The sequence below is a fragment of the Arvicola amphibius genome, chromosome 3, assembly GCF_903992535.2.
Source record: "Arvicola amphibius chromosome 3, mArvAmp1.2, whole genome shotgun sequence".
NCBI lineage: Eukaryota > Metazoa > Chordata > Mammalia > Rodentia > Cricetidae > Arvicola > Arvicola amphibius.
In genome coordinates, this window is record NC_052049.1 from 141,123,488 (window position 1) to 141,142,127 (window position 18,640).

At 38.2% G+C, this 18,640-nt stretch overlaps 1 protein-coding gene and 1 non-coding gene across 4 annotated transcripts in view; one reads left to right on the forward strand and one right to left on the reverse strand.

The window, feature by feature from the left end:
* The window catches only part of Rfx7 (regulatory factor X7), a 96,324-nt gene that overhangs the window by 24,241 nt on the left and 53,443 nt on the right, over positions 1–18,640 (forward strand). The window lies entirely within an intron of this gene.
* On the reverse strand, positions 16,039–16,145 carry LOC119810878. The gene has a single exon (XR_005284822.1). It is a non-coding gene; the product is annotated as a U6 spliceosomal RNA (small nuclear RNA).

The window sequence follows — 18,640 nt, forward strand, 5'->3', positions numbered from 1 at the left end:
AGCTGTTAAAATGTTTACTGTATTCCAGTTTATGAATACATTCTATAGATAGAATATTAATAGGGTAAAAATGTAATGTAGTTATACAATTTCACACACAAAACTAAACATACATGCACAGTGTGTAGTTTTTGGTAATGTTTGGAGAGTTGATGTCAGTGATTTTTTTCAAAATACTCTTTTTTTAAATATATTTTTTTTACCCATTCTGAAATTAGTGATTTACCTTTAAAATGTTTATTTTAAAGCTGCTTACAAAATCAAATAGTGATAAATTTCTTGACTTGATTTTCCAGCATATCCTCTCTATCCCCCTTTCTCCGACAGTTTTCCACCAAGCATGTGTGACCCACAGTGTGGTATGATTACCTTACTTCTGAAGGAAACTTGCTGGGTGGTTATGGAGTAACTTGGTGTAAGTTTTCCTAAAACTCTGTCCTCTATTCTTTCATTTCTTCTCCTTGTCTTAAGTCAAGTAGCTCCTTTCCCATCTGGACCGTAACCAGAGGCCACTCAGTTTGACCACATGCTTCCCACTGTTCTTCAGCCTGTGTGACCTCACACGTGCAGTATAGCATCTGTCACAGCTTTCATGTATTGTATTTGTAAATGATGTATGTCTTACCTGGTTGATGCTGAGACGATAGGTAGCAACTGTACATTATTTATCTTCGTATCTCTGCTGTATTATGTTAGCAAATATTTATGATTTGATGAATTGTCAGTTACAGAAGGATGTTTTAGTCCATTTTTACTTTTATATATTTCTTGCTTGATAATGTATCATCTTTTGTAAAAGAAGTTTATTTTCCCATAATAAAAAGCATATTAATTAAAAAATTAAAAATGCTAAAGAATTTTCTTTCATGATAACACATTTTTATTTCTTTAATTTGTATACACTTTTGTTCATTTGTTTAGTCAGAATTATGTTATATAGTACATCCTTAATTTTGTTTTTGTTTTGTTGTTGTTGTTGTTTTTCGAGACAGGGTTTCTCTGTGTATCTTTGGCTATTTTGGAACTCAATCTGTAGACCAGACTGGCCTCAAATTTACAGAGATCTTCCTGCCTCTGCCTCATTGAGTGCTGGGGTTAAAGACATGCAACACCACTCCCGGCTCCCTTCCTTAACATTAAAGTCTTTCAACAAGCACTAGCTAAGTATCTGATATTGGAGGTACTCTTTACACAGTGAGACTAAAGCAATAAACAAGATTCTCAAAGGTACCTGATTTCACAAACCTTGTGTCTTTTTTTTTAAAAAAAAAAATAAGATTTATTTTTATTATTTTAATCATGTGTATGGGATGTGTGTGCACATGAATGCAAGTGCACACAGAAGTCAGAGATGTGAGATCCCCCTGCAGCTGGGATTTTTAAGCAGATGTAAGTTACCTAATGTGGATGCTGGGAACTATCTCCAGTCTTTGGGAAGAGCAATATGTGTTCTTAACTACTGATCCATCTTTCCAGCCCAAACCTTGTGTCTTGGTGGAAGGAGACAGGTTTTAAAGAAATACACCAAGAATATTTTCTATAATGAGTATCTACTAACTTCAGTGTATTTTCTTCTGTTTATACACAAATATTTGGATATATACTTGTGTATTAAGATCATTTCAATATTAGGACAAAATCAATTTAATCAATATAAACAATAAACAGTACATACTCAAGTATGGTGGTAAATTCTCTGAGGAAAAGTAAGTAAGAGAATAGAGATTGTGTATGTCAGGAATGGGACTACAATTGTAAACAGATTGCTTGGTCAAGAAGACTTCAAAGTAATAGTTCAATAAAGACCTAAATTATGGAGTCAGCTATGTGGTTTTTGAGAACAAAGCATTAATATATAGTGATAGGGCATCAATGTCTGACAAAGAAGGAATGCTTATTTTAAAATTACTATCAAGATTTTACTGTATAGTAATAAAAGGATCCTATTGTTAAATAATATGTGACAATTTGAGAATATAATCATCATGTAATGTTACATGGGCAAAAACATATAAAATTAATTCTGTCCTAATATCTTTCCTTTTTTTCCAAGACAGTTTCTTTGTGTAGCTTTAGAACCTGTCCCAGAATTTGCTCTGTAGATCAGGCTACCCTTGAAGTTACAGAGAGCCACCTGCCTCTGCCTCCTAAGTGCTAGGCTTAAAGACATGAGCCACTGCTGCCCAGCCTGTTCTAATAATGTACATTTATATAACCAAATATTTGCATATAAGTAGAAGAAAATACATCAAAGTTAGCAGATATTCATTATGGAAAGTGTTCTTGGTTTATCTTTTATATTTTTATTTCTCAATTTTTATTTTTTCTTTATTTTATTTCTCAATGAAATATATAAAATACTATCTTACAAAATACCTAAAATTTTGGTACATATTTACTTTCAGGTCCTACATTAATGGAGTAATGAGTATTGAACTTATCCTCTCTAGAATCAGTTGTAAAGCTGAATAAAAACTACATTACATGTTAAGTTATATTTATTGTTAAATAATAAAGCACGGAGAAGGGAAGTCTAAAAGGTATGTTTTCCTTGACAATTCATAGTATAGTTCAGCTAACCAGACCGTTCTTACACAGAGGTCTACAAGATGGCATAAGCCATTATTTAGCACAGCTGCTAAAGCATCGGACTCTATATGTTCAGATACTAGAGAGAAGGGGGCAGCTTGAGAAATCTGAGACACTATTTTAAAGGTGTCCCTAACTGCCTGAGTACTGAATGTCACATATACAGGACCAGTTCCAGAAAACAGCTTTTGGGACCTGTAGTTTAAAGAGACATATGGTACTGAGAAATAAATTTTCAGACTTAGCTGAACACTGTTGGCATTAATTGAGACTCTATAAATTCTATAGCATAGAGCTAGGTTTACTCTACAAGTATAACTGTTCTGTAAGGATTCTAACAAAATGTGAAGCTAACATTTAAAGATGTCAAGTTGAGCTAATAAATTAACTTCATGCCATACAAAATACATTTTGAAGGAAATTCACACTTTGAACAGCATAACACCCTCAAATGTCCAGCTCTATGAAGTCTTCTACAGACAGAAACAGTGATGTTTAGTATTTATTCTCTCTTATTCTTCTTCTCTCTTCTCCTGACCACAGTTTCCCCCTCCCTCCCCTGCCCCAGTCTTCACTCAGAAAAGAGTAAAACCTCCCAGGGACATCAGCCAAACACAACATAATGTGCTCCTGTAAGACCAGGCACATGCCATCAAATCAAGACTAGATGAGGCAACCCAGTAGGAGGAAAAGGGTCCCATAAGTAAGCAAAAGAGTCAACAACTGCCCCCAGTCCCAGTATTAAAAATCCCACAAGAGGGGCTGTAGAGGTGGCTCAGCGGTTAAGAGTACTGACTGCTCTTCTAAGGGACCTGGGTTCAAGTCCCAGCATCCACATGGCAACTCACAACTATCTGTAACTCCAATTTCAAGGGATCTGGCATCTTCAGATATACATGCAAGCAGAACACCAATGCACATAAAATAAAAATAAATAAATCTTAAGAAAAAAAAAAAGAGGGCTGGAGAGATGGCTCAGCAGTTAAGAGCACTGACTGCTCTTCCAGAGGTCCTGAGTTCAATTCCCAGCAACCACGTGGTGGCTCACAACCATCTGTAATGGGGTCTGGTGCCCTCTTCTGGCCTACAGGCAGGATACTAAATCAATCAATCAATCAATAAATAAATAAATAAATAAAATCTAAAAGGAAAAAAAAGAAACCACACAATGCCAAGCTGCTCAGCCATAAATAACAAAATTTGCTATGGGCTAATCTATATAAAAAGCTCAATGCACAAAAAAGGACTTTTTTCTCTTTCTACCACTGTTGCCCAGCATATATAACTGCCTCTATTATCAACATTCTATATCAGTGATAGATTTATTAAATTTTTTGAAGCTACTTCAACCTATTTTCCCCCCGCAGTGTACATTCACATGGGCTGCACTCTTGATACTGTATAGTACATGAGGACATGTACCCATGATTACATCATGAAGAATAATCTCTCTGCCCTAAACATCCCCTGTGCCCTGCCCGTATATCACTAGTTCTTCCCAAACTTTGGCAACCACTGATCTTTTTACTGTTTTCATAAGGTTACCTCTCCAGATTATTGTTGAGTATGATCATATAATATGTGCTCTCTTCACATTGACTTACTTCACTTACTAATGTGCATTTAGTAGTGTTCCTCCATGTATTTTTGTGGCTTATATAGCTCATTTCTTTTTAGTGCTGAATAATATTCCATTGATGGATTATTTTCCTATTGTTTATTTATTCATTTACCAGCAGAATGACATTTTTATTGCTTTTAATTTTGGGCTATTATGAATCAGTCTGCTATAAACATGTGTGTAGAGTTTTGAGTAAACACGTTTTCACCTCTTTTGGATAAATGCCAAGGAGTACAATTACTGGAACATATGTTAAGAATATGCTTCATTTTGTAAGAAACTTCTTTGAAGAGGCTCTCCCAGCTAATGTTCTCACTAGCAGTAAAATCTTATTGTGCGTGGCTTCAGATTTGGTGTTCCTGCCTTCTGGATTGTGGACATTCTAATGCATAGCAATATTTTACTGTATTTCAGTCAGCATTTCTCTAATGACATGTATATGTGGGGTATCTACGCCCTCTTTGTTTACTTTCTATATCTTTTCTTTGATGACATTTGTATGTAGTTCTTTTTTTTAAATTTTTAATTTTTTGTTTGTTTGTTTGAGACAAGGTCTCTCTGTAGCTTTGGAGCCTGTCTTGGAACTTACTCAGTAGACCAGGCTGGCCTCAAACTCACAGAGATCTGCCTGTACACACACACACACACACACACACACATCGCCCCCTGCCCCCCACCCCGAGTGCTCTGATTAAAGGCATGCACCACCACGGCCTCGTGGTTCTTGTATTCTTAGTATTGAGTTGTAAGCCTATAGCTTTTGAAAAAATAAAAAATTTGGGCTGGAGAGATGGCTCAGAGGTTAAGAGCACTGACTGTTCTTCTAGAGGTCCTGAGTTCAATTCCCAACAACCACATGGTGGCTCACAACCATCTGTAATGAGATCTGGGTGCCCTCCTCTGGCCTGCAGGCATACATGCAGGCAGAATACTGTATGCATAATAAATAAATAAATCATTTAAAAAATGAATAAATAAAAAATAAAAAATTTAAGACCTGCTCTTACAATGCATTTCTAGCTATCCTGGAACTCTCAGACATGCCCGCCTCTCTAATTTTATTTAATGCATCTTCTACAGATTTTGTCACCTAGCTTTTCTTTTTCTTTTCATTCTCTTGACAGAGAATGAAATTCTGTTCATAGAACAGAAGTTTTCATTTAAATAAAGTCCAGCTCAGCAGTCTTACTTTTGTAGATTTTGCCTTTGGTTTTATATCTGAAAAGTCACACCACATTCAGTATATATAAGCCCGCATGAGCACACAAACTTCTAAAGATGTTCTCCTTTGCTAGCATCTAGAAAGTACTTTTCATTTGTATTTACTTCTGTAATCCATTTTGATGTAGTTTTTGTTCGGGGTGCAATGCTTATGTCTATTTAACCTCTTTCTGTTTGTGACTGTCCAGTTGCTCCATAACCATTTATACACTTTTTCATTATATTGCTTGTTTTTTTGTTGACAGTCAGTGAACGCACTAGTTCAGTTTACTAATGAATGCACCTAGATCTTTTGCTTTCTGCTTTGAAAGGCTATTAATTATTTATTTCATTTCTTTAGTGGATCAAGACCTGTTCAGTCTTTGTTTCCTAATTGTGATAGATTTTGTTGACTAAGGAATTTATGTAGGTTTGTAGTGCACCACGCCCGTCTGCGCTGTATGCGCTACCATACAGTTTGTGAGCTGGTCAAGGGGCTGGAGGTTGAAACACATGAAGACTCACAGACAGACACAGGGATCATCCTTGAAACAGGAATGCCCCCCTTATTGTATACCAGAGCCACTTATACAGAGATTCTTAACTGATAGCCACGCCCCAGCCAAACCCACCAGAAACCACTCCCCTGCCATCAGGAACTCCTGAGGGTCTCGTGCTCAGAACAGCTGCAAGCATTACAAGTGTTTTACCAGAAATTCAGGATCTGGAAGGTTCACAGCTCCCAACATAGGTTATGAGATTTGATGGCATAAAGTTGTGCAGTTTTTCTTTATTGACTTTTCAGTGGTCATAATGTCCACTTTTTCATTTCTGATATTAGTAATTTTTAAAACTCTTTTATGTTACTTTTCTCATTGCTGTGGTAAGATCTCTCTTTTTTTCTTTTTCTGTTTTATGTGTGTAGGTATGTATATGTTCAGACTTCTCTCTGTGGATAGTCCCATCAATGTGTGCACATGTGTGGAAACCTGAGGTTGATGTCCTGAGTCATTCTTGATCACTCTTCTATCATATTTATTGAGACAAGGTCAAAGTCAAATTCAGACTTTTTCTATGTGACCAGTCTTGCTGTAGCTAGGCAGCTTACTCCTCTGATTTCCAGGCTCCTGTTTACTTGGCTAGCATTACAGGTGAACCAGCATTTGTGGCATGATGTTTTCCCCTGAGCCTTCTGATACCTGTCTTTTTGGAGCACCTTAAGAAGTCTCAGTTCATCATGACAAAGAAAGTGTGGTGGCAAGAATGACTCTGTCCCCCTTAGTAGAAGTAGAAGTGTAAAAAACAAAATGGGATGGGGGATCCTCAAGGGCTTTCCTCCAGTAGCCTATCTCTGCCAACCATGCCCCCTGCCCCAGGGTTCCACAACCTCCCAGAACAGCACCACTAGCTGGGTGGGGATCAAGTATTCAAACACATGAATGAGCCTGTCCAAGGCAGTGTACATTCACACCATAGCATCTTATTTTCCTGCTTTCGTAAGGTGAAAGCTTAGGTTATTGATTTTGCATTTTCTTTTCTAATGCATATACTCTGAAATAGTTTCTTTTTTTAGCACTGCTTTTATTGCTTCCCACAGGTTTTGATGGATTATGTTTTTTATTTAACATCAAAGTATTTTAAGATTACTCTGGGAGTTGTAGAGCTGTATCAGCAGTTAATAACATTTGTTGCTCTTACAGAGGACCTTGGTTCAATTCCCATCACCCATATGACAGCGCAGCTATCCAGTAACTTCAGTCTCAGAGGATCCAATGCCTTCTTCAGATCTCTGTGGGCATCAGGCATGGTGAATATACATATATGCAATCAAAACACTCATATACATAAAATAATTCTCAAAAATAAATTTAAAAGATTTCTTTTGATCTCTTTTTTAAAAATTATTTATATTTTATGTATGAGTGTTCTACATATGTACTTGCATGCCAGAAGAGAGCATCAGATCCTCTTATAGATGGTTGTGAACCACTATGTGGTTGCTGGGAACTGAACTCAGGACCTCTGGAAGAGCAACCAGTGAGCCATATCTCCAGCCCCCACGGTCTCTTTTAAAAAAAAAAATCATATGTTGTTTACAAGCCTTTTGCTTTATCTCTACATATTTTGAATTTCCAGCTATCTTTTTATTCCTAGTTTATGCCATTGTAAAATGAGAGAAAATTTGTTAAGACATTCTCTCATAACCCAGAATGTAGTCTTGGTGAATGTTCTTTGTGTGCCTTGACAGTTGTTGGATTAAATACTCTGCAAATATCCATTATAGGTGATTGATAGTATTAGGGTCAAGTGTGTCCTGATTTTGTTACAACTGGTTCTGCCAGTTTCTGATAGAGGGATGTTGACATCTCCAGCTGTAACAGTGGGTTTGGTTTTTTTTTTTTTTTTATTACAGTTTAACTGTATTGTTTGACTCTTGTGCCTTATAGGGTAATATGTCTTTTTGGAAAATTCAGCCCTTTTATCATTATGTAATGCTACTCTCTCTCTTGATAGCTTTGCCTGCTTCCAAATCTTCTCTGTCCCACATTGTTACTGGAAAATGTGTTATGAATCATCCACCAGATGGCTGAACTTCTTGAGTCCCAAACCATGTTGGTTACTGTTTTATCCTAGACATACATATCTGTGATTAAGTTTAATTTCTTTTTTTTTCTTTTTTTTTTTCTTTTTTTGTTTTTTTGTTTTTTTGAGACAGGGTTTCCCTGTAGTTTCTAGCGCCTGTCCAGGAACTAGCTCTTATAGACCAGGCTGGCCTCGAACTCAGAGATCCGCCTGCCTCTGCTTCCCGAGTGCTGGGATTAAAGGCGTGCGCCACCACCACCCAGCTTAAGTTTAATTTCTAAACTGCAAATAATTAACAATTAGGACTATTACTAAAATACAGAACTTAAAACTAGTCCATTTGGGGGGCTGGAGAGATGGCTCAGAGGTTAAGAGCACTGCTTGCTCTTCCAAAGGTCCTGAGTTCAATTCCCAGCAACCACATGGTGGCTCACAACCATCTGTAATGGGGTCTGGTGCCCTCTTCTGGCCTGCAGGCACATACACAGACAGAATATTGTATACATAATAAATAAATAAATATTTTAAAAAACTAGTCCATTTGGACCACCAAAAGTTACAGCATTTATTGATCATGTGGAATAATATTGAGCATATTTCTCACTCTTTATTGTCTTTGTTCTTACCTGCCATTCTATTGCTTCCCTTTGGATCTTAATTGAGCATTGTCCCATGATTCTATTTTTTTCTCCTTTGTTAGCTAATTATGTATATTTACTTTCTAAACATTTTCTTAATATTTGCTCCCAAGTCTTCAGTGCGTATACATAACTAACCTGACCCTAATTTCAAAAAAACTGCTGTGGCGCAGATGCTGATGAGTGCCTTAAATAGCAAAGTCGTATGAATTTTTTCTTGTAGTCCCTATTTTATTAGACTTATTTATATAGAAGCAGGGATAAGAAATGTTTGTATAAACATATGCATAACTGAATATATGATTATATTGAATAAGCTAATGTGTTGAATCTGTTAAAAGTGAGGAATTTAACCATCACATTTCTCTGCTCTGATGATCTCCCTTCCTTTTTGTGGACCTGAATTCTAACCTTTGCAAGACTTCTAGTTATTTTCTTTAACATTCATATCTATTTATTTGTTTATTTATTTATTTTTGTATTTTCAAGACAGGCTTTCTCAGTGTAGCCCTGGCTGTCCTGGAACTCCTTTTGTAGACCAGGCTGGCCTTGAACCCAGAGATTCACCTACCTCTGCCTCCAGAGTGCTGATATTAAAGGCATGCACCACTACTGCGTGGCTCATTTTTATTTTTTGTTTGTGTGTATGTCTATCATATGTACTCAGAGAAGCCCCAAAAAGATGTTAGACCCCCTGAATGAAGCAGGAGTTGCAGGCATTTGTGAGTTGCCTGGTGTGAGTGCTGGGAACAGAACTCAGGTCCTCTAAAAATACGTAGCAAGGCATTGTTAACTGCTGAGCCATCTCTGCAGCCCTTACTTTAACATTTCTTGCAAAGCAGAACTACTGTCCCTTAACTCTCTCAGGCTTTGATGAGAAGAGAAGATATTCCACCTTCAGTTTTGAAGGTTTTTTGTTTTTGTTTCAGTTTAATGTTACAGCTTGGGAGGTTCTTTCCTCTCAGTACTTTAGATATTTTTCCTGTATTCTGAACTTGCTTCTGTGATGTCTCATGTGTAGTTGAATATAATTCTCAACTTTGCTGCTGTGTAGATATGTTTTCCTCCCTCTGCCTCTACTTCTGTCAGGACTTCCCCCCCCCCCCCAATCTGACCACTCAAGTCAGAGAATACTGTGGTTTTATTTGTGAAGGGAGTTGCTGGTGTCTGTTGTTCATTTGGAGATTGTTTTCCCTCCTTTTGTTCTCTGGACTTCTTGGATCTCTGGTTTGGGATCTGATATTAATTTGGGAGAATTTTTTTGTCATTATGATTTCAAAGATACCTCCCATTTCTCTTTTTCCCACCCTTCTAGACTTAAGCAGATATTAGGGTATGGTTGTTTGGTTAGTTGGTTGGTTGGTTAGTCAGTTGGTTTTAGTTTTATCTCAGTTCTTCATCTTTTGACTTTTGTCAGGTTATTTTTTCCCCTTCTGTTTTTCTGCTTTGGTTTGTTTTTTTAATTGATAGTCTCTGAGCTCAGATTCATTCTTCAAATTTTGTTGGTCTACCAATAAACTTGTTAAAGTAGGAATCCTTGGTTTCTGTTGTAGTGCTTTTGCTCTCTAGCTTTCCTTCTTGAGATCCTACAGAATTCATCTCTTACTTGTATTGTCCATCCGCCCTTAGAAAGATAGACTTCAGCAACTAAATCATTGCCATCTGATCTTCAGAATCTGTTCCAGCATCCTTGTCCTATCACAGTTTGATTCTGATACTTGCCCTGTTCATGAAACCTGATTTTTGCCCCTTCTATTAATACTAGGTAGAAGGAACTGCTGTGAATAGGCCTTTAACACTGAAGTAGTAGGTGTTTGGGAGAAGAGGCATTGTAGTGTTCTGTAAGTCAGGTTCAGTCTTTAATGAGCCTAACCTACTGGACTATAAATTTTGTTAATATTTCTCATTTCTTTCCTGCCACACACATACTCCACAACAGATTATCTTTAGAAGAGTCCAGAATTAGTTTCTTCTACAGGTTCATTCAACTCAGGTAATGCCCCAGTGGGTTTACTAAGTTTTTTTTTTTTTTTCTTTTTTCTTTTTTTGGTTTTTCAAGACAGGGTTTCTCTGCAGCTTTTTTAGAGCCTGTCCTGGAACTAGCTCTTGTAGACCAGGCTGGCCTCGAACTCACAGAGATCCGCCTGCCTCTGCCTCCCGAGTGCTGGGATTAAAGGCGTGCACCACCACCGCCCGGCCTAAGTTTTGTTTTGAGAGTCGAACTAGTTAAGAAACATCTTTCAAAATAGACCTTTTCCCCCTCTTCCTCCTTAGTCACAAGATTTTTCTTTAGTATTCACTGAGGAAACTTGGTTGAACTCCATAAGATAACTCAGGAAGTGTGGCTGGCTTTCCATTATAAGGCTCTCCTGCAGTTTGTATCTTTTAGCCTTTCTACACTGAGCCTGCAATAATCCATTGGTTAGAGTTCAGTTTCCTGCTGAGGTTTGTGGTAGTGATTCTCTGTCAGTCACTCAGGTTCAAGGAGTTTGTGATCCGTCATGTGACTCCACCCTGAGAGATCTAAGAGGAGATCTAAGATGAGATGCTGGGTTTTTGACTATTTTTCTTGTTGGAGGAGTAGTTGGTAACTTTTTAGTTTTTATATGCTGAACCAGAAACCTGAGGTCTTGTTTATTTTTTAATCCTTTTGTTTCTTTGTTTTTCGAGACAGGATTTCTCTGTGTATCTCTGGCTGTCCTGGAACTCACTTTGTAAACCAGGTTGGTCTTGAACTCACAGAGATCCTCTTACCTCTGCCTCCCTGAGTGCTGGGATTAAAGGTGTGCACCTGGGTACCCAGCTTTTTGGATCTTCTTAACAGAGACCTTTATCAGTTTTTCCTTTTATAGTGATTTGATGTCAAATCTAAGAACTGCCTTACTCTAGACCCGATTTTTCTCATATTTCTCCCTCAGAGATTTTACACTTTTGTTTTGGGTTAAGCCAGGCAATAGTGGCACATGCTTTTAATCACACTTAGAAGGCAGAGGCAGGTGAATCTCTGTGAGTTCAAAGCCAGCCTGGTCTACAGAGCAAGTTCCTGGACAGGCTCCAAAGGTACACAAATAAACCGTGTCTCAAAAACAAACAAACAAACAAAAAAACCCAAAAAATATAGTTAAAACTGAGCTTGGTGGCATAGGCCTTTGTAAGCTCAAGACCAGCTTAGCCTATACAGTTAGTTCCACACCAGCCAGGGCTACAAAGTAAGACCCTATCTCAAAGGAAACAAAAAATACTCTTGTCCCACTTCCATCAGTGCCCACAGTTACTTTTCTCAAGTTTGATTGCACTTAGGGACTCTTTTTTTTAATATTTATTTATTTATTATATATACAATATTCTGTCTGTGTGTCTGCCTGCAGGCCAGAAGGGGGCATCAGATCTCATTTCAGATGGTTGTGAGCCACCATGTGGTTTCTGGGAATCGAACTCAGGACCTTTGGAAGAGCAGGCAATGCTCTTAACCGCTGAGCCATCTCTCCAGCCCCACTTAGGGACTCTTAAGTAGAAAGTGGAGTTATGAAGTTTTTGGTCTTTGGTAAGTGGTGTGTTTCAAATTCAGCTTTCTGTCAGGCTCATGTGTTTGTAGCATGTATCAGAATTTCTTGCTTTTTAAGGCTAAATAATACTCTGTAAATATATCATTTTGTGTTCATTTATTTATCCATTGGTAGATATTAAGGTTGCTTTTACTGATTCTCTTATGAGTAATATTCTCTGCAAATAGGTATATAAGTGTCTGTTTATGTCCTTGTGTCAATTGCAATGGGGTTATGTCTTCTTAGGGTTTCTAAGACACCATGACTCTGGCAACTGTTATAAGGGAAAACATTTAGTGTAGTGGCTTACAGTTTCGGGGTTCAGTCCATCATGGTGGAACATGGCAGCATGCAGGCAGACGTAGTGCTGGAGGAACTGAGAGTTATACATCTTGATATGGAGGCCACAGGAAGTGGTCTGTTCACTGGCTGTGACTTGAGCATATATGAGACCTTAAAGCCTACCTCCACAGTGACACACTTCCTCCAACAAGGCCACACCTATTTGAACAAAGCCATACCTCCTTATAGTGCCACTCCTTTAAATATGTGTTCTAGCAGTGGGGCTGTTAGAGTATGTGGTCATTTATTTTATATTTTGAGGATTCCTAGATTGCTCCCTGTATTGTTGAACTATTTTATTTTCCCCACCAGCTTTGCACAGGGTTCCATCTTCTACACCTCTTCACCCTTGTGTGTATTCTGGTTTTGGTTTGTGTTTTAGTAATAGCCTTCCTAACGAGTATGAGGTTCTCTGTATAGTGTGCAGATGTCCAGTTGCCACTATATCATTTGTTTTAAAGATAACTTATTTATTTTCATTTTATGTGCATTGGTGTTTTGCTGTGTTGCGTGATTAATAAAAACCCAGAGACAGATACTACTTGAAGGTCAGAAAAGCAAAACAGCCAGGCACTGACTATTACCTCTACCTCAGTCTAAAATAGCGATCCTGCCTCCAGGAATTTCAGAATGAGACTGTGTGTGAGAGCTGTCTCCTCCTGTCTTATATTCCTCTCTAGGACTGAGATTAGAGGCATGCACCACTACCTCCCCGTTTCTGTGGCAAATGAGTGTGGCTACTGGGATTAAAGGTGTGTGTCACCACTGCTTCATCTGTAAGGCTGACCAGTGGGGCTGTTTTACTCTCTGATCTTCAGGCAAGCTTTGTTTGTTAAAATAGAAATTAAATATCACTACATACCTATATGTATGTCTATGTATGAAAGTGTTAGATACCCTGGAACTAGGGTTACAGACAGTTCTGAGCTGCCTTGTGTGGGTACTGGAAATTGAACCCAGTTCCTCTGGAAAAAGTCAGTGCTTTTAACTACTGAACCATCTCTCTAGTCCCCACAATATCATTTGTTAACAAAGCTCTCTTTCCTCTATTTAATTGCATATGTACTTTTGTTAGAAATCACTTGAGCATAGTTGAATGGGTTTATTCCCTTTTTGTGGTGGTTTGAAAGAAAATAGCCCCCAAAGTGAGTGGCACTATTAGGAGGTGTGGCCTTTTTTGAGTAGGTGTAGTCTTGTAGGAGGAAGTGTGTCACTATGAGGTGAACTTTGAGGTCTTATATATGGTCAAGCCACACCAGTGTCTCAAACCACTTGCTGTTGCCTACAAGATTGTAGGGCTCCCAGCACCATGTCTACCTGCACACCATCATGTCTCACCATGATGATAATGGACTCAGCCTCTGAACTGTCACTGAACCAATCCAATTAAATGTTCTCTTTAATTAGAGTTGCTATGGCCATGATGTCTCTTCACAGCAATATCAACCCTAAGACACACTTGTTTTCTGTCCTGTTCTGTTGGTATGTATTTCTGTCACCTCTCAGAAGTATAGTGGTAATACTAGCTTTATAAGTGAACTTGAAAGTTTCTCCCATCTTCTATTTTCTGAAAAAAATGTAGAATTGGTGTTAGTTTATAAACATTTGGTAGCTAGCTTCCTTAAGTGAAAATATCTGGGTGTTTACATTTAATTTTGATGTTTTGATGATCAATTTTATGACAACAATGAGTAATATGATAGATCACAGTCCAGAGAAGAGAATTGAAATACAGCTTTAAGATTAGTATATGGGGAGTGGGGCTGGGGCAGGGGAGGGGGGGCTGAAGAGGTGGCTCAGTGGTTAAGAGCACTGACTGCTCTTCCAGAGAACTATGGTTCAATTCCCAGCACCCACATGACTGTCTATAACTGTCTATAACTCAGAGATCTGACACTCACTCTGATATACATTCAGGCAAAATGCCATTTCACATAAAATAAAAATAAATTATTAAAAAAGATTAGTATCTGAAACAAATAGGCGTCCTATAAGTGTCCATCTGCTTATAGCCTCATTGTTCTCTGTCCTTTGATCATATTTAAAAATCATTTTGTCTTATCTTAGGGTTTCTATTGTTGTGACGAGAAACCATGACCACAACTCTTAAAATGGAAAACATTTAATTGGGGCTGACATACAGTTCAGAGTCCGTTATCCTTATGGTGAGAAGCATGGTGTCATGCAGGCATTCATGGTGCTTGAGAAAGAACTGAGAGTCTACATCTGGATCTGTAGGCAGCAAGAAGAGAATACAACACTGGGTATGGCTTGAGCATCTGAGACCTCACAGTCCACCCACAGTAACAGTTTTCCTCCAACAAAGCCACACGTCCTACTAGTGCCAGTCCCTATGGGCCTATGGGAGCATATTTATTTATACCACCACACATCTAGTGTTAGAACTTCGGAAGATCAGAGAGCATCTTTTAGAAGTATTTTTTAACACACTGTCTGTCTGTCTGTTTGTTGACTTAATTGATCCTCTAATAGGCATTTCAGTCCTCTTCCAGAAAATGTTTTATATGTTTTTGTTTACTTATTTGCTTTGATTAGCTTTTATGCATTTACTATGATACTCACAGTGTTCTTAAGATTGCCCAGGTTCAAGTGTGGTAGTTTTAGAGTCAGGTGAGGTTTTGATCCTCATTTATATAGTTGATCTCATAAAGTTCTTTTATCTGGTTTTCAGAAAGTAAAGTGATTATTTGAGGTCAAATTTTAATTTGTTCTGTATTCCATAACCATTTTATTTGAATATCGGTATGATATGGAAGTATAGCTCTGTAGATAGGTCATTATCTTTTGTTCTAAGGGCTTTTTACCTTGGAGAAAATATTCTCTCTCTCTCTCTCTCTCTCTCTCTCTCTCTCTGTGTGTGTGTGTGTGTGTGTGTCTCCTCTCTTCAATCTTCTCTCTTCTCTCTCGGCTTTTTACCTTCTCATTCTCTCTCTGTCTCTCCCTCTCTCCCTCTCCTGGCTAGGGATGTAACTTTTGGTCTATGAATAAATAATCATTATCCCACAATTCTCTCTGAAGTATCCCAAGGAGCAATTACTATCAGACATCACATTTCTTCATAGAATCATGATCTAGGAACAGGGAGAAAAATTAATGACCATATGATATATAAATATGATAAATATCTCTAATACATTTCTATTGGTGACTATTCTGATTTTATAGTGCTGCCAATTGAACTCAGATTGTCAGTCTTTTCCAAATCATGGTTTGAACACAGACTAGTTCTTTGATCTCCGTAGATAGCATTCTACTTTATGAATTGAAACAGTTTGTTTGTGTAGCTTTGGAGCCTGTCCTGGAACTCACTCTGTAGCCCAAGCTGGCCTTGAACTCACATAGATCCACCTGCCTTTGTCTCCCAAGTGCTGGGATTAAAGGCGTGCACCACCAGCGCCCATCTAAATTGGAACATTTTTTTAAGTCAGGCTTTCCTTCTTTGTAGGAGAGAATTATCACATTAACTATCATAATGATTTTCCTTTTTTTTCCTTTTTGTTTTTAATTTTTTCGCTTCATGAATTTGCATGTCATTCTTGCGTAGCAGCCATGCTAATCTTTTCTGTATCATTCCAATTTTAGTGTATGTGCTGCTGAAGCGAACACCATAATGATTTTCTTAAAAGTACTGTGGCTCTTGGATTTAAAGTGGATGACAGTTGGATGTTGAAATTGATGTCTTTGTTTTTTGGGCAGGATATTCAGACACTAAACACTCAACCACTATAATAATAAGTTCTAGTAAAGAGTCTTCTCCCATAAGTATCTTTAAAGATCTTTTTGACTACACTGTTCAGAAGTGTACTTGTATTACTTTACGTGACATGTGAGTATAGTCTATAATCAGCAGGGCATCAGGTGTTGTTGCCTGTTTGTGCCACCATAGAGAAAACTCATTTTAACTTCAGTCTTCTACAGCATTCCCATTCTTGTTTCCTTCTCTTATAGTCTCAAATATCTAATAAATGATAGTGTTTTGTGCTCTTCAGCTACAAAGACTTACACATAGCACTTCACTTCTTCGTCATACCAAAGGTACGATTTGTCTTAGTGTCCGTGCTTGTCTGTGTCAGTTCAGAGATACACCTTATTTCTGATCCAGCTCTCTTATGATGCAACATTAAGATACTAATCTGTGTGGCTTTGTGACTGTTTTCCTCACTGTGTAGTGGGCGAAACAGTTCTTTCCCTTCTGGGTTACTTATTCACATTTCCACCCCAGGTTTTAGTTTGTTTTCAGTTGTTACATATATTATAAAATTTAAGCAGTAATGAAAAGTACAAGAAGCCTTCTAGAAATTTAAAAGATGTTGAAACCTCAAAAAGTCTCATTTTTTAAGAAAAAAAGCTGTTTTTACATTTTTACCTTATGGTTTATTCCATGATTTTTATTGTAAATATTAACATATTCTGTGCACATAATAAATTTTCCTGTGCTTGAAACCTGGAGTTAACGCTGCAGGACCAACCATAAAGAGCGTTGAAGCTTAGCAAAGTGTCAGTGTCTTGGGATATAGCCAGACCTTTCTGCCAGCTCACTCATTGGAATACATAATGGATTTGTGGAAAAAGAAGTTCCAGAATCGTGAGATTAGGACACAAAATGTTCTTTTTTTTTTTCTTTTTTTTTTTTTTCTTTTTTCTTTTTTTTGGTTTTTCGAGACAGGGTTTCTCTGCAGCTTTTTTAGAGCCTGTCCTGGAACTAGCTCTTGTAGACCAGGCTGGCCTCGAACTCACAGAGATCCGCCTGCATCTGCCTCCCGAGTGCTGGGATTAAAGGCGTGCGCCACCACCGCCAGGCACAAAATGTTCTTTTTTTTTTAATATTTATTTATTTATTATGTATACAATATTCTGTCTGTGTATATGCCTGCTGTCCAGAAGAGTGCACCAGACCCCATTACAGATGGTTGGGAGCCACCATGTGGTTGCTGGGAATTGAACTCAGGACCTTTGGAAGAGCAGGCAATGCTCTTAACCTCTGAGCCATCTCTCCAGCCCCACAAAATGTTCTTGATTAAAATCCCAATAGAGGTATGATTATCAGATGTAACAGTAGCAAATAAAAATAAATGTGTGACCTTGCATAAGTCATTTTTGCTTTTTTTCTTCTTTCTTGTTTTTTGTTATTTTTTCTTTTATTGTCATTTTGCTTTTAAATGAATTTATTGTATGTATTTATGAAATGTATGTAAGTATACATACATGTCATAGCATGCATGTCAGAGATTGATCTCCAGAATCCATTTTTTTCCTTTTGCTACTGCTTGCCAGGACTGAACTCAGATCATCATAGCGATCTCACCAGCCCCATTCTATTGTTTTGAGTCTCTTTCAATAACTGAAAATAAAAAGATTAGACTAGATTTAGTTTTATGTAGTGTTTTCTTTTTTATTTTATTTTTTAATTATTTTTATTATTAAAAAATTTCCGCCTCCTCCCTGCCTCCCTTTTCCCTCTCCCTCCCCTTCCCCTCCCCTCCCCCTCCCTCTCCAGTCCGAAGAGCAGTCAGGGTTCCCTGCCCTGTGGGAAGTCCAAGGTCCTCCCCCTTCCATCCAGGTCTAGGAAGGTGAGCATCCAAACAGGCTAGGCTCCCACAAAGCCAGTACATGCAGTAGGATCAAAACCCAGTGCCATTGTCCTTGGCTTCTCAGCAGCCCTCATTGTCTGCCGTGTTCAGAGAGTCCAGTTTTATCCCATGCTTTTTCAGTCCCAGTCCAGCTGGCCTTGGTGAGCTCCCATTAGATCAGCCCCACCGTCTCAGTGGGTGGGTGCACCCCCTCGCGGTCCTGACTTCCTTGCTCATGTTCTCTCTTCTTCTGCTCCTCATTTGGACCTTGGGAGCTCAGTCTGGTGCTCCAGTGTGGGTCTCTGTCTCTAGCTCCATCTACTGCCAGATGAAGGTTCTACGGTGATATGCAAGATATTCATCAGTATGGCTATAGGATTGGGCCATTTCAGGCTTCCTCTCCTCAGCTGTCCAAGTTAGAATTCAACAACAATACTACCCCCAGAAAGCCTACAAACTCATGGAAACTGAACAGTCAACTACTGAACCACACCTGGGTCAATGAAGAAATAAAGAAAGAAATTAAAGTCT